Genomic DNA, 16,155 nt, shown 5'->3' on the forward strand with positions numbered 1-16,155 from the left:
TTCAGCGGTGCTCTTCTCCACGGCGGGGCCCGGTTCAGCGGTGCTCTTCTCCACGGCGGGGCCCGGTTCAGCGGTGCTCTTCTGCACCGCGGGCCCTGTTCAGCGGTGCTCATCCAGCAGGTCAAGGGAGCCAGACCTGGCCTCGACACCCTGCTCAGTCGCCCTCGGACCGTGACGTTTCTGGACCCTTCGGGGACGGACTCCTGGCCTCCTTAGTGTCCTCCTTCCCAGCTGGGATGTGGCATGTGGGGTCCACCTTCTCCGCGCTCCTGCTGCCCTTCCGCTCCTTTGATGGGGCTCTCGGGCCCTTGCCTCCCCTAGATGGTGTGGGTGGAGAAGTGGCCGCACATTGCTCCTTGGGGGCAGCCCTGTCGGTCCTCGCACGGCGGTCCTTGTTTTTGCGGGTCCTCTTGCCGGGGGGGGGCTGGACGTGTCCTTGCTGCTGATCGATGTGTCACTGCTGGCAAAGGGTGGGCTCCAGAACCCAGGCACAACAGTGACACCGGAAGCTGGGCTGGTGGTGGCTGCGGTGCTCTTGGGACTCTTTGAAGATGGAGGGGGGAGGTCATCGGGGGGAAAGAGGTTAAGGTTAGCCAGGAAAAGTTTTTTAGGGCCAAGGTAAAGGGTAGGAGAAGTGGAGATGGAAGTGGAGGTAGAGGAGGTGGTTGTAGGAGAGTCAGGTGTGCTGTCATTGGGTGAAGGTGCTGGTGCTGTAGGCTGTCGTGAGGTGGATGGCTGTTGGGTGGGTGGCTGCCTGCGTTTGTGTGTCTTGGAAGAGGGGGTGACAGACACAGTGGGAGAGGACACAGGGGACGTGTACATGGCAGTGGGGGTGGTGACTGCACGAGTGTGGACTGTACTGGAGGGTGAGGTGGTGATGGAAGCACTGGCTGATGTTGGGGTGCATGCAGGTGTGAGTGTAGACGTCACAGGGAGGGAGGAGGGAGACGACGAGGAGGGGGACACAGGGGTGGCAGTGGCTGTTGGCATGTCTGCATCTGGGTGTTGCTCGGGTGAGTGTTTGCGGGATCTGTGGTGCTTGTGTTTGGATGAGCTGCTCTTGGGTGTTGAGGTGTGTGCAGGCTGGTCTGATGGTGTGGATGGGATAGGCTGAGGAACAGGAGACAGAGACAGGCTGGAGGCAGTCAGAAGAGGGAGGCTGGAAACTGGGACAATGGCTGCCGTCAGTGCTGAGGCCAGAGCAGTGAACGCTCGTTGATGGGCAGCCTGACCCGAATGAATGCCCTCCAGGTACGCATTGCTCTGTTGCACCTCCCTTTGCACACCCTGGATGGCATTCAAAAGGGTCGTCTGCCCAACAATGAGCGTCCTGACCAGGTCAATGAGCTCCGCACTGAGGGCAGCAGGGGCAACAGGGGCAGGGGCTGAGGTGCCTGGGGCGAAGGAGACGCGCGCCTTCCTGGGCGAACCGGCACGGAGCGAAGACTGAGGGGCTGCTGGGAGGGCGGGGCTGGTGCGCTGGGTGGCGGCTGTACCTGTAGAGGCGGGGGCACGGATGTTGCCGCCACCCCTAGGGAGCTCCCATCCGAGGACGTGTCGCTTTCGCTGCTCTCACCAGCGGTCCCCGTCGTGGTGCTCCCCTCGCCCTCCGGATCACTGGTGCCCTCGGTGTCTGTTCCTGGGCCCACCGGGGCCTTGTGTCCTGCAGCTCCCTCGTGCTCCGATGCCATATCTCCTCCGCCTGATGATGCTAATGCACACATGCACAAGAAGATGAAGAGAAAGGGTGGGGGGAGAAAAAAGAAGTCCAGGTTGAGTGCATGCAATGTCAACACCGTTGGCGGAGAGGACAGACACAGGTGCCTAATGCACTAAGCCGCGCATTCGGGGTACACTACTCAGTACTACTGACTAAGACAACAGGCCAAGAGACGTCAAACGCGCACATGGGAGATGCTGGACCTTCAATGGCTGTACTTGTCACCCTACAGAGGTGGGGGCCGGGGGCACAGGGCCATGCCTAAGGGAGAGGACTACACTACAGAAAGCGCCCTGGCCTAATGTCACCCACAGCCCTCCTCCCCCACCCAGACGCCTCCACTGCGCAGAAAGATAGGAGAATGTGCTGATACTCACCCCCTTGTGTCTGCTGTGATGTCTTAAAGCGCCCATCCAATTCAGGGTAGGCCACTGCCAGGATCCGGGACATCAGGGGGGTCATGGTGCGACTGGCACAACTCCTAGGTTGGGAGGCCATCCCCAGCAGTGTTTCTGCGGTCTTCCTTGTTCCGCGGCGGATGTCCTCCCACCTCTTGCGGCAGTGGGTGCCCCGTCTGTTGTGGACCCTCAAGGTCCGGACTTCCTTGGCGATGGCACGCCAAATATCGATCTTCTGATGGGCGCTGACCTATTAGACATGTACAGGGTGGAAAGGAGGAAATCATCAATGACCTGCATGTTAGATGTAATTGGCCCCCACCCACCCACTTTGCCATATGGCACATGCTCTCATCTGTCGGGCGTTGCACTCCTCATTCGCCCCCCACCCCACCAACTTACATCCACCCCAATCCACACAGGCATAGCCCATTCCATTAGCACCCGGTGTACTCACTTGTTGGTCTGGAGGACCGTAGAGTAGCGCATACTGGGGGAGGACCCCATCCACGAGCTTCTCCAACTCTTCAGACGTGAAGGCAGGGGCCCTTTCCCCAGTCGCAGCAGCCATTGTATCTTCCAGACCGAGGTCACAGCAGCACTTGCAGTATAGGTCCTCTCCTGTGGATGATCAGGTCTCGAGTGATTAAGCAGATAGAAAATGGCGGTCACGCCCGCGGCGGTGCGTACCGCGGCGGTGCGTACCGCGACCGCCGGCGCACTTCGTCATTGGCTCCTGAAACCCATAGGCTTCAATGTTAACCAATGCGGCTTTGCGCCGCGGTCTTCGACCGCCTACCGCCACGGTGTGCCCCGCCAGCGCATTGACCTCACATCCCATTGTCCCACTTCACAGGTCAGGCAGCCGCCATTTCAAGGGCCCACATGGCTTAATTTTGACTGCGACACACAGGCCTAGGCCTTGCATTGCCACACATACACGCCTTTCAACCCATTGCCATTCTTTAACTGTGCAAGCTGTCTGTACGTACCTGTGGTTTGCCTGACTCTGTGCTCCATGTTGTCCTTCCTAGGCACCGTCCGCTGGGACTTGCGATGAGAAGGAGGAATCCTCGCGTGTACCGACCGCTGGTGGACCTGTCGACAATGGAAGAACGCCATATAATACTTCGATACAGACTTGACCGTGCCACTATCCATGAACTGTGTGCCCAGCTGGAGCCAGCCCTGATGTCCCCATCCGCCAACCCACAGGGATTCCCCCTCTGGTGCAGGTTTTGTCAGTCCTCCATTTTTTGGCCAGTGGGTCATTCCAGACCACAGTGGCCATGTCATCTGGAATGTCTCAGCCTATGTTTTCTAAGATTTTGAGCAGAGTGTTGTCTGCCCTGATGAAACTCATGCGGAGCTACATCATTTTCCCCGAGGAGGGTGACTTGCCTACAGTGAAGGGTGATTTCTATGCCCTTGGACATATCCCCAACATCATTGGTGCCATTGATGGGACCCATGTGGCTTTGGTACCCCCAAAAGACGATGAGCAGGTGTACCGAAACAGAAAAAATTATCATTCGATGAATGTCCAGGTGGTCTGTTTGGCTGACCAGTACATCTCCCATGTAAATGCCAAGTTCCCAGGGTCAGTGCATGACGCGTATGTGATGCGAAATAGCAGCATCCCCTATGTGATGGAGCAGCTACAGAGACAACGTGTGTGGCTAATAGGTGACTCTGGTTACCCCAACCTGCCGTGGCTACTGACCCCAGTGAGGAATCCCCAGACAAGGGCAGAGGAACGGTACAATGAGGCCCATGGGCGTACTAGGAGGGTGATTGAGCGAACCTTTGGCCTCCTGAAGGCCAGGTTTAGGTGCCTGCATATGACAGGTGGATCCCTAATGTACTCACCAAAGAAGGTGTGCCATATCATCGTGGCGTGCTGTATGCTTCACAACCTGGCTTTGCGACGCCAGGTGCCTTTCCTGCAGGAGGATGGTCCAGATGGTGGTGTTGTAGAAGCCGTGGAGCCTGTGGAGAGTGAAGAGGAGGAAGACTCAGAGGACGACACAGACAATAGGGACAGAGTGATACAACAGTATTTCCAGTAACACCCAGGTAAGAATTACCCACGCCATTTCACAATTGCTTATAGCCTCCTGCATCTGTACTTTCTGTAGTTCCCCACAGTTGTTTTTCATTAATTTTTGCCTTTCCCTTCCCTTCTCAGTGCTGTCTGACTCAGTACCTGACTTCTGCTTGGTTCGCCCATGAAATACAGCGTATTGACATTGGTATGTTGTCATGACTAATTGACAGAACAGAAATCGAACAGTAATATGTAATACATTTGTCAATAATACAGCATGACTCAAAACAGATTTGTGTGCGAAATGTGATTTATTTACAGTGCTAGATATCGGTACATGTGATTCTAAGGGTGATGGGTGGGGGTGGAGGAATATCCATGGCAGAGTCCAGTTCTCAGTCTCACAGGTGCATTGTCCTTTTGCCTGTGGAAGGATGGAGCATAGGCAGTTCATGGTTGGACAGGGTGGCAATGTGGGACAGTGGGAAGACTTGAGGGGGTATGTCCTGCAGGCGGGGGTCTTGACATCCTACTCTGTCTTTTTCTTTGGTCTCAGGCTCCTCTTACGGGGTGGTTGTTCTTCAGCAGGAGGTGGGGTTCTGGGGGGCTGTCGAGGTGTTGGGACCTCCTGTCCACTAGCGCCGGCGGAGGTGGTAGGCTGTTCCTGGTCCGGGCTAGTGACAGGGGCCCTGTGTGGTGCACCATGGTCCCGCAACACGTCCTCTATCCTGTGGAGGGCCTGGACGATGGTCCCCATTGCGGTCCCGATGATTCTCAGCTCCTCCCTGAACCCCATGTAGCGTTCCTCCTGCTGTGCCTGGATCTCAGTGAACCTGGCCAGTACCGTCGCCATCGTTTCTTGGGAGTGGTGGTATGCCCCCATGATGGTGGTGAGGGCCTCTTGGAGAGTGGGTTCCCTGGGCCTCTCCTCCCCCCCCTGTCGCACAGCAGCCCTCCGAGCTGCCCGGTTTCCCCCGGCCTCTGTCCCCTGGACGGTGTGCCCGCTACCACTGCCCCCAGGTCCCTGTTGTTGTTGGGGTGTTGGGTTAGCCTGGGTGCCCTGTAGTGGCAGACACACCGCTGATTGAGCTGTCCTAGAGACAGAGGCATGGGCCCGCTGGGTGGGAGCTGTGCTGGTGTCGGCAGAGGGGGTCGGGTCTGGTGTGGCCTGTGGCTGCCTGAGGGGAACCGACTGCCCAGAGGTCCCCGATGGTCCGGGCTGGTCATCAGGTTCACTGTCGACAGAGCTGCTATCCTCAGTGTGGGCCTGTTCCGGGGGTGGGATGGACACTTCTGGACCCTCCTGGCTGGTGTGTTGTCGTTCGGGTCCTGCATGGGGTAAGAGAGTTTGGTTATTATTTCTGTGTGTGCAATAGCATGCGTGTTGTGGGTGCCCTTGTCCCCCAGTGCAGGCATTCCCTGGAGGGAGGTGTTGTGAGGGTATTTAGTGGGGGGGAGGGGTTAGTGCAGTGGTCATGCTTAGGTGATGGGTGCCCATGATTTGTGTTGGCATGCAGGAGTTGGTGTTGGGATGGGTGGGTTGTGCTGGTGAGACATTGTCAGGGAGGATGTGTGCTGGGGGGTTGGGGGTGACGGTGGGGGTGTGGGTTGGCATGCTGGTGGGGTGGGGGGGATATAGTAGTTGAGATGGGACTTACCAGAGTCCATTCCTCCGGCTACTCCAGCGAGGCCCTGAGGATGCAGGATGGTCAAGACGTCTTGCTCCCACGATGTAAATTCGGGAGGGGTGGGTGGGGGTCCGCCGCCAGTCTTCTGGACCGCGATGTTGTGCCTGGAGACCATCGATCGGACCTTCCCCCGTAGGTCGTTCCATCTTTTGCGGATGTCCTCCCTATTCCTGGGATGCTGTCCCACCGCGTTGACCCTGTCCACGATCCGCTGCCATAGCTCCGCCTTCCTGGCTATACTGGTGTGCTGCACCTGCGAGCCGAAGAGCTGGGGTTCCACTCTTAGGATTTCCTCCACCATGACCCGGAGTTCTTGGTCCGAAAAGCGTGGGTGCCTTTGGGGTGCCATGGGGTGGTGTGGGTGAGGTGTGGGGTGGTGTATGTGATGCGGAGTGTGTTGGTGAGTGGTGCTTTGTGCTACTATGTGGTGTGTGTGATGGTGTAGTGTGCCTCAGTGTGTCTTGCTATGGATTGTCTGCTGTGTCTCTCTCTCCTTCTCTCAGTAATTAGGGTCGCAGGGGTTTGTGGGTGGTGTGGGTGTGTGTTTTATAGTTGGTTGATTGTGTGGGAGTGGTGTGTGTATGTGTATCAGGTGTGTGTATTTCAAATTGTCCAATGTGGCTGTGTTTTGGTGATGTGTGTGTATTCTGACCGCGGCGGTGTGTACCGCCAAAGGAATACCGCGTTTGAATGACCGCCGTGTGGATTCGTGGGTCGTAATGGCATGGGCGTATTTCTGTTGGCGTGACGGTGGAGGTTTGGTCATCTCCAGTTTATCGCTGCCCGCCGATGTGGCGGGCTGCAGTGGAGGACGGATTTTTGGAGGTTTGGCCGTTGTGGGTCGGAATGACCGTGGCGGTTGACCGCGGCCGCGGCGGTGTTATGGCGGTCTTATGACCGGCGGTAAGGGCATTTTACCGCCGAGGTCAGAATGACCCCCTATATCACCTAAAGTACATTAATGTTTTTAAATAGTTACAAATATAAAGAAATATAAATTAATGTAAAAAGATATAAACATAGCACATCATATAACAATAAACAACAATCGTTGCATTATTTTTAATGTCAACGGCGGCATTAAAAATGTTGCATTATTTTTAACATCAATTTATATTTAATTATAATGATTACTATTTCAAATAAGGTATTTTGATTTAACACCATTTTCTATGGGGTTTTATTTTAAATCCCTAACTCCATTATTTTGTAAGGGAGGATGTCGCATTACTAATGGTTGGCCATGAGTAGTGCTGGACTTACTACAAAATGTATGTTCTAAGGGGCCAATTCACAAACGTAAACTTAAACATTTGGTCTAAACTTAGACGGACTGAAAAATGGTGACCTTGAGGAAATAGCAGGCACATGTCATGGTTTTAATGATCTGTGCATGTTAAATAAATAAACCTCAAACTCGAAACGTAGTGGGATCCTTGCATGTCACACCACCCTGTACTACCCTGGGTATCTACTTTTCAAAAATGTCTAGGTTTGGTGGGCTTCCCCAGGGGCGGCTGAGTCCAGGCCCAAACACCACAGCTACTTATATCACCAAAATAGGTAAATATTTTACAGGAAATGTTGATGTTGCATTTTGAGGCCTATTGTTTCATGGGTACTATGCACAGCCACATACGTGATGTAGCATTTTTATGGGGAGAAGTGTGTGAACACGGAATAGTAAAACATTTGTTCATAGGGATTGAAATTCTCTTTATTATTGCCTTCCAAATGTAAGCCAGTGTGCAAGAAAGAACACATTTTGCAAATTGCCTTCAGAAACACATGATAGTATGGGTAATCCTAAATTCAAAGTTGCAAAAATAACAACAATTTACAGACTCTGTATTTAGGGCACATTTGAAATATTACTCCGTTTCCTTATTGCCCATTCTTCATTCATTATATTTGATTTTACTTTCTAATACATGGTTGGAACAAAAGGAAATGATTCTAAGTGGCAGCTCCATTCTTGTCTCTGGGTATCAAGGGTTTTGGGAAAACCAACCAACACCAACGTCCCTGAGGACGTAAGGTGTATTGCTTTCCATTTCCCCAGCCATTGGGGCAAAAAATTACAGAAACAAACGTTGGCAGCTACATCGAGCTTTTCCTATTTCTCCCATTATTTTTGATTTCAATGACTAGTTTATTTGAGGAAGCCATTAGCTATTTACGAACAGCACCCCTTGCTGAATCCAGAACTAAGTGCAGTTTTCATTTATGTATAGCTTTCCAACTTCTCCCATGGGCTTTATACTTGTTTCCAACACAGCCTGGAAGTAGGTTGAAACCTTAAAAAAGGAAAATGGACTACCACTTAACAAAAATTGAAAAAGTTGGTATAAAACCTGTCCCAATTGAACTCTTCTATTGCTAACACAATATGGGCACCTATAATCGATAGGGTTCTGCTCTCCTCGGTTCTCTCTAGCCCAGGTACTCCTCTACTTCACTAATACCCACTGCATTCATCCACCTACTTAGGTTGCCTTTAAGACTTTTGTAACTCCTACAGCCTGAGCTCTGCCCTACTGGCATGACACATTGTCACAGTTCTGTAGGGTTTGGATATGCTGCTACCCACAGCAAGTTGCATGTAGTTAATGTGACCTAGTGAGAGACCTGGAAGAAGAATGACTTATAGCAAGCACCCGCTAAAGCGCTGCTTGTCACATGGCTTCCAAGCATGAGAGGATGCTTGCTCTTTAATCTGTGTTGTAGCCTCCAATGGATCCTAGTGATAGGCCACCTCACAGCTTGTCTCATCATATCACTTTCTGAATTTAAGGTTTCCAGCCAATTAGTTGTGATGCAGCATTTGACACAGGATATATAGGGGCATATTTATACTCCGTTTGCGCCGAAATTGCGTCGTTTTTTTTGACGCAATTTCGACGCAAAACTAACTCCATATTTATACTTTGGCTTTAGACGCGTCTAGCGCCAAAGTCCATGGAGTTAGCGTAATTTTTTAGCGTGGACACCTACTTTGCGTTAATTATATGCAAGGTAGGCGTTCTCGTCTAAAAAATCGACTCCGAGGCATGTGCGTCGGATTTATACTCCCGGGCAAAAATCACGCCCGGGAGTGGGCGGGTCAAAAAAAATGACGTACGGCCGCTTTTGCGCCGTTTTTTAGCGCCTGCAAAAGGCAGGCGTTAAGGGACCTGTGGGCTCTGAAGGAGCCCAGAGGTGCCCCCCCATGCCCCCAGGGACACCCCCTGTCACCCATGCCCACCCCAGGAGGACACCCAAGGCTGGAGGGACCCATCCCAGGGACATTAAGGTAAGTTCAGGTAAGTGTTTTTTTTTTTTTTTTTTTGTGGCATAGGGGGGCCTGATTTGTGCCCCCCTACATGCCACTATGCCCAATGACCATGCCCAGGGGACAGAAGTCCCCTGGGCATGGCCATTGGGCAAGGGGGCATGACTCCTGTCTTTGCTAAGACAGGAGTCATTTCTATGGGGGTTGGGAGTGGAACAAAATGGCGCAAATCGGGTTGAGGCGAAAAAATTGCCTCAACCTGACTTGCCCCATTTCTTGACGCCCAAGCTCCATATCCCCCTACGCCGGCGCTGCCTGGTGTACGTAGTTTTTTTTAACGCACACCAGACGGCGCTGGCGGCTAACGCCGGCTAACGTCATTCAATAAATACGGCGCCCGCATGGTGCTTCAGAATGGCGTTAGCCGGCGCAAAATTTTTTGACGCAAAACTGCGTTGGCGCAGTTTTGCATCAAAAAGTATAAATATGGGCCATAGTATTTCAGAGGAGATGCAGGAGCCATCTAGTTAGACTACGCCCAGCAGATTCTATTCCTCACAGTTTGATGCTTGGTGGGCAAGCTGAAAGAACCTTTATCTCAGTTGTACTTGCTCTAATGTGCAACATTTCCTCGATCCCCCTGAGAAGAAGGACACTAAAGATTCTAGAAACACCGATCTGGAACAACCTGGCTGCAGACATACAGGGACCAGGCAGATAGGATCAAATTATGCTTTTCAAAGAAGCCTTCGACATTGCTCAGTAGGACCCTCTCCAAATGTTTATTCCCAAGGGACTTGGCTCTAGTATCCAACCGAATGGATCAGGTAGTAGATAGACCCAAACCAAGGCTTGGCAGCTGCCCTCTCTCATACTCAATGGTTATGGATATCAATTAGAAGTAGTATGTGGTAGTAGGTGCCTCTCATGGCTTGTAGTTTGATACGCCTCATGCTGCCCTCGCATGTTGTTCCTGCTTACATTTCATAAGCTTTACTTAATCTTACATTCTTTATGAGTGTTTGCTTTTTCCAGGCTGTTGTTACTTATTTTCTTTCAGCCAGCATATTACTCTTGTCTCCCCTCCCTCATAACCTGAATGCACAGCGAAAAACTTTCTCAAAACGGACACCAAGCTTCATTTTTTAGCATAGTGCCTAAAAGTCAATTGGGTTTCAAGATTGCAGAGTCTAGTTCTTATGTGGCCAAAAGAGGACACAAGGGCCACCTAGTGACAGCCTGTGGCACTGCGCCCTTTCCCTGCTTGATTCACATAGAACAGTATTTTCTGGTTCTCCAGTGCCGCAAGGTCATACGATTGGCAATAGCGCTGTGCAAATATCATCACTCCACTGCATTAAAAAAAAATGCCAGCTCTAACTGTTACAAATGCGAGACCAGTTGCATTGCAAATGCTTGTTAATATCTGCATCACAATCAACTTTGGGGCCCATATCTACGGAGCATGCTTGAATACAAAATAAGTTATACAGAGTTGTGAAAAGAACACTGTGCATTGTGGGACGAGCGTACTGCAAAACTGAATAATGGCTATCACATTTTGAGTCATCTAGAATGTTCTAAGCTCCAATTCTCATAGTGCAAGAGAGCTCTTTGTAGCCTTTGCTAAAGTAGGTGAGCAACGGGCTCCATTGTTTGGTAAATTTCCTGTCTGTTTCTCGTGCTATAGAAGGTAGCTTCTCCATGATCAGGGTCCGCACAGTCTTAGTGCATTCTTTACATGTGTATTTTCATCTTTGTTGCTGTTTCATTGTGATTAATATCTATGGGTACGGTGTTGATTTGTTTCACCATCATAACTGGTCATTAAAAGAACTCAAATTTACCTTTTAATAGTTTGAAACCAATGTGAGAGTGCAGCCGACCCCTTAACTTAAAAAACATTAAATCATTAGTTGTACGAAATCTTTTGAGCTAACCCACCTGTTGGAAATGGCCCTTTCTGTAAAGTCATCCCCAGACTTTTTGCCTTCCTGACCCTGTTTTGTTGGTTTAAGGACTCTGGGCACTTTACCACTGCTATCCAGTGCTAAAGTGCATGTGCTTTGTGTCTAACACATGGTAACATTGGCGACTCCATGATTGACATATTTGATTTACTGGCAAGTCCCTTGTAGAGTGCACTCTGTGGGCTCAGGACTTGTAAGTCAAATGATACTAGTGAACCTGTAGCACTGGTTGTGCCGCCCACTAGAGTAGCCTTTCAAACATTTCTCAGGCCTGGCATTGCAGAGCCTGTGTGTATAGTTTTAATTGCCGCTTTGACTTGGCAAGTGTACCCACTCGCCAGGCCAGACCTTCATTTTTATTACATGTTAGTGACCCCTAAAGAAGGCCCTAGTTAGCTCCAAGGGCAAGGTGCAGTGTTTATAAGACGCTGGATATGTACTTTTAACTTTAACATGTCCAGATAGTGAAAAACTCTTACATTCATTTTTCACTATTGTAAGGACTATCTCCCCAAAGGTTAACATTGGGGTTACCTTGAAACATCTTTTACGTGTAATTTCCAATTGGGATAGAAAATTGGAGTTTGGTGTCTCTGGACTCTCAATTTAAAAATACATATTTTGATAAAGTTGTTTTTAAATTACAGTTCTGAAAATGCCACTTTTAGAAAGGCAGCATTTTCTTACTTCCACCATTCTGTGCCTTAGCGTGTCTCTGAAGACACATCTGGGTTTAGGTGACAGCTACATTTGTGCATTCTCTCCAGACAGCCACAAGCAGGAAGGGCTGCATGTGACAGGAGATACATCTGCATTCTGATAGTCATCCTAGGCAGGGAGAGGGAGGAGCAGTTCACACTTACATCTGAGTAGGCTGTGTCCTGCCCTCACATAAAAGGCTGATAACCCCCTACTGGTAGTCTGGAGCCAGGGCTGGGTTGAACTGGAACCTTGTGCACTTCAGAGAATTCTTTTGAAGTTACCCCTACATCAAAGGCCATTTTTGGTATAGGTACTGGGACTCTGACACCACATACTCAGAACACTTCTGGACTAAGGATATTCTATAAGGAAGAAGGACCGCTGTGGTGTTAGGAGGGATTGTCACTTTGCTGTTCGCTCTGTTGCATTGGCCTGCTGCCTGCTACTTGTTGCCTGGGAGTGAGAGGACTGGACCTAACTCTCTACATACTACAGTATAAAGTTTCTACAAGGGCCCGACTGAGCTCGCCTCCTGCTTCTGAAGTCTCAGGGACATGAAAGATTTTCATCTGCATCTTTCTACCAGCAAATGGGTTCCTCTGCTCTGAGTCTTGCTCTGCAAAGTGGTGCCAAAACCAGTCCTGGGCCCTTGAAGGTGAGTGTGGTGCTGCAACACAAGAATTGATGCAACAACACTGACGCTTCACTTGGAGCCTACGCATCCTGCTGCAGAAACCCCACTTTGCCGCTGCCTGCACTGAAGCCGCGGACACCACTTTGCGACTGGGTGATGAAATTACCCCAACTTACAATGCAGCACCGGCTTGGCGGACACGGCACTGACGCATCAGAGCCAGTACGCTTCTGGACACCGATGCATCAACGACGATGTCTGATCAGGAAACAATGCATTGCTTGCAAGTGTGGTACAGCCCCTCCTCTGGATCAATGCATCGTCACCGAGCATCAACTCAACAAAGGTACTGTCAGCGGTTCTCCTTGACTCCTTTTCCCAGGCTGCGCTCCATTGCGGTCGGCCTGCACTTTTGGATTTGCCACGGTTATACTGGACCAGATAGCTCCGTTTGGAGCGATTTACTTCTAAGCACTTCATTTTGATTTAATCCATTAAAATTCAAAACCTAACTTGTGTATGTTGGATTTTTGTTGTTTTGGCCTTGTTAGGCTCAGGTAAATATTGGCTATTTTTCTAAAATGGTGTGGAGTTGTTTAGTGGTGTTTTCACTGTGTCATGGTGTGTCTGCACAAATACTTCACACATTGCTTCTTTAGTTAGGCCTGACTGCTCATTGCCAAGCTACTAGAGGGTGGGCACAGGTGAACTTTTAGGCCCAGATTTATAAGAAATGGCGCAAAACTCCGCCAGAGCAGTTTTGGACCAAAAATATTAACTCTGCGCTATGACATTTTCTTGCACTATGTATGCGCCAAATTTACAATATGCCGCTACATGGCAGTAAGGAAAGTAATGTAAGTGGAGTGTTGCAAATGAAAATGTCGCTAACATGATTTGTGCACGTTATGTGATGCTAATCGTAAAAGAGTCATTTTTTGGCTAAAAGCGTCCAGAAAAAGCCGACAAAAATGCCAAACAGAAGCCTGAAACTAGGAAAATTGAGGATTTTGGACTGGAGAGAGACCTTAAAGAGCCAGGTACCAGCCGGGATGCCAATGCAGACTCGCAGGAGAAGTGGAAAAAGAAGAGGAAGTGCAGATTCAGTGAGGAGGAAAATAAAATACTGATCATACAGGTGACAGATCACCAACACCAGCTCTTTGTCACTGTTAGAAATTATGTTAGAGTAAGTCACATCACAACCCAAGTTATCCTGTGCTCACCCTCTGGTAGCTTGACACAAAGCAGTCAGGCTTAACTTAGAAGGCAATGTGTAAAGTATTTGTACAATAAATCATACAGTAACACAGTGAAAACACTACAAAAATACACCACACAGGTTTAGAAAATAGATAGTATTTATTTGAATAAAATAAAGCCAAAACAATAAAAATCTAATGTACACAAGCAGAGTTATGAATTTTTACAGGTTGAATCCCACTAAAGCGATTAGATACACAATTGCTCCAAGTGATGCTATCACTGCGTCATTGGCGGATTCGTTTCCAATAATCTGACACCACAGGCACTGGTCACAGAGTCACATGGACCCCCCCAGGTACAGTACCTTTTGAAAACAAAGAAACAAAGACGTCGCACAGAGGCAGGGAGATGAGGCGTTGCTGAGGCTGTTGCGGCGTCAGTCTCTTACAGCATCCAGGGAGATGAGGCATTGATTCTGCACTGTGATGCAGGCGGAGGCAAGGTATTGGTTCTGTCCGATTGCTGGGGGAGCTGGTGTGGCATCAGTGGTGATTCGTCGGTTCCTTGTGACCTGACCGGGTCGATGGATCCAGTCGGTCAAGACGTGATGTGTCGACTTCACAGTGTCACAATGAACCTGCGTGACATCAGCGGTGTCTTGCGTTGCAGGACGCGGTCATTGCGTGCAGTGATGTCCAGGGAGTGGGAGTAGGCTGCGGCGTCAGTGCTGGTGTCGCTGAAGTCATTTCTAGCATCGTTGAAGTCAGAAAACTAGCTAAAAGCTAATAAATGAAGTCTTTGCTGTCTCTGAGACTTCAGAACAGGAGGCAAGCTCAATCCAAACCCTTGTAGAGCACTTTTGGGGAAGGCAGAGTCCTTCTAGAAATGTCAGAACCCAGCAGGGCAGCAAGGCAACAAGCGGGGCAGCAGTCCATCTCAGCAAAGCAGTCCAGATGAGTCCTTTGGGCAGTCAGGCAGTTCCTCTGACACTCTGCAGCTGTAGATCCATAAGTGCCTAATTTGGTTGGGTCAGAGACCCAGTTTATATACCCAAAAATGCCTTTGAAGTGGGGGAAACTTCAAAGAGTGGTTTTGAAGTGCACAAGTTCCCCTTTCAGCCCAGTCCTGTCTGCCAGGATCCCTGTGGTTGGTTATCAGTTCATTGTGTGAGGGCGGACCACTGGCCTTTGAAATGTAAGAAAGAGCCCCTCCACCCTTCCTGCCCAGGGAGACCCATTCAGTATGCAGACGAATGCAGATGTGACTGAGTGTCCTGTGTTTATGGCTGTCTGGGTGAAATGACAGGGGAGCTGTCAACCAGCACAGACCAGACGTGGTTTGGAGACAGGCTGTAAGGCACAGATGGCAGTAAGTGCAGAGAAATGCCTACTTTCTAAAAGTGGCATTTCTAAAATAGTAATATTGAATCCAACTTCACCAGCAAGCAGGATTCTCTTTTACCATTCTGGAAATACTAAACATGATTGGGCCACTCCTTCCAGATAGAGAATGTACCAGTCAAAAGTATATGAGGGTAGTTCCAATGGTAGTCTATGAGAGGAGCAGGCCTCACAGTAGAGAAAAACGACTTTGTGAGTTTTTCACTATCAGGACATGTAAATCACATAAGTACATGTCCTGCCTTTTACCTACATAGCACCCTGCCCTATGGGTTACCTAGGGCCTGCCTTAGGGGTGACATATGCAGAAAAAGTGGAGTTTAAGGCTTGGCAAGTAGTTTTAAATGTCAAGTCGAAGTGGCAGTGAAACTGCACACACAGGCCTAGTAATGGCAGGCCTGAGACATGGTAAAGGGGCTACTTAGGTGGGTGGCACAATCAGTGCTGCAGGTCCACTAGCAGCATTTAATTTGTAGGCCCGGGACACAGGTAGTGCACTTCACTAGGGTAAATTAAATATGCCAATTGGATGAGAACCAATGGTACCATGTTTAGGGAAGAGAGTATATGCACTTTAACACTGGTCAGAAATGGTAAAGTGCGCAGAGTCCTAAAACCAGCAAACCACGGTCAGAAAAAGGGAGGGAGGCAGGCACAAAAGTGGGGGATGACCACCCTAAGGCTGTCAGGTATAACAGTCACCTCTGAATTGCCAATAGGTAGGAAGGAGGCCATTTGGCAGACCATAGTTGATAAAGTCAACAGCGTGGCGGAGGTCAGAGGAACTGTGGTTGATTGTGAAAAGTGTTGGCACAATTGCCAGTGCAAAACTAAAGAGAAATTGATCAGCAACAGAATGGCAGTACTAAAGACCAGAGGTAGAAACCCTGCACCCCAGGAGCAGCTAGAGGAACTGAAAGACATGGTGGCAATGGTCATCCCGAATGAGATGGTGGAAGGAGTCCAGGGACTGTACACTGCAGCAATTCAGAAGTCACAACAAACACAGGGTAAGGAGCCATGGTGGGCATTGTTGTAATCCACAAATTACATAAGGTGGGAGGCACTTTGGAGACATTATATGCATGCTAAAGGGTTGCATGAGGCACACTAATGGTT

The sequence above is a fragment of the Pleurodeles waltl genome, chromosome 5 (genome assembly GCF_031143425.1).
Source record: "Pleurodeles waltl isolate 20211129_DDA chromosome 5, aPleWal1.hap1.20221129, whole genome shotgun sequence".
Classification (NCBI taxonomy): Eukaryota; Metazoa; Chordata; class Amphibia; order Caudata; family Salamandridae; genus Pleurodeles; species Pleurodeles waltl.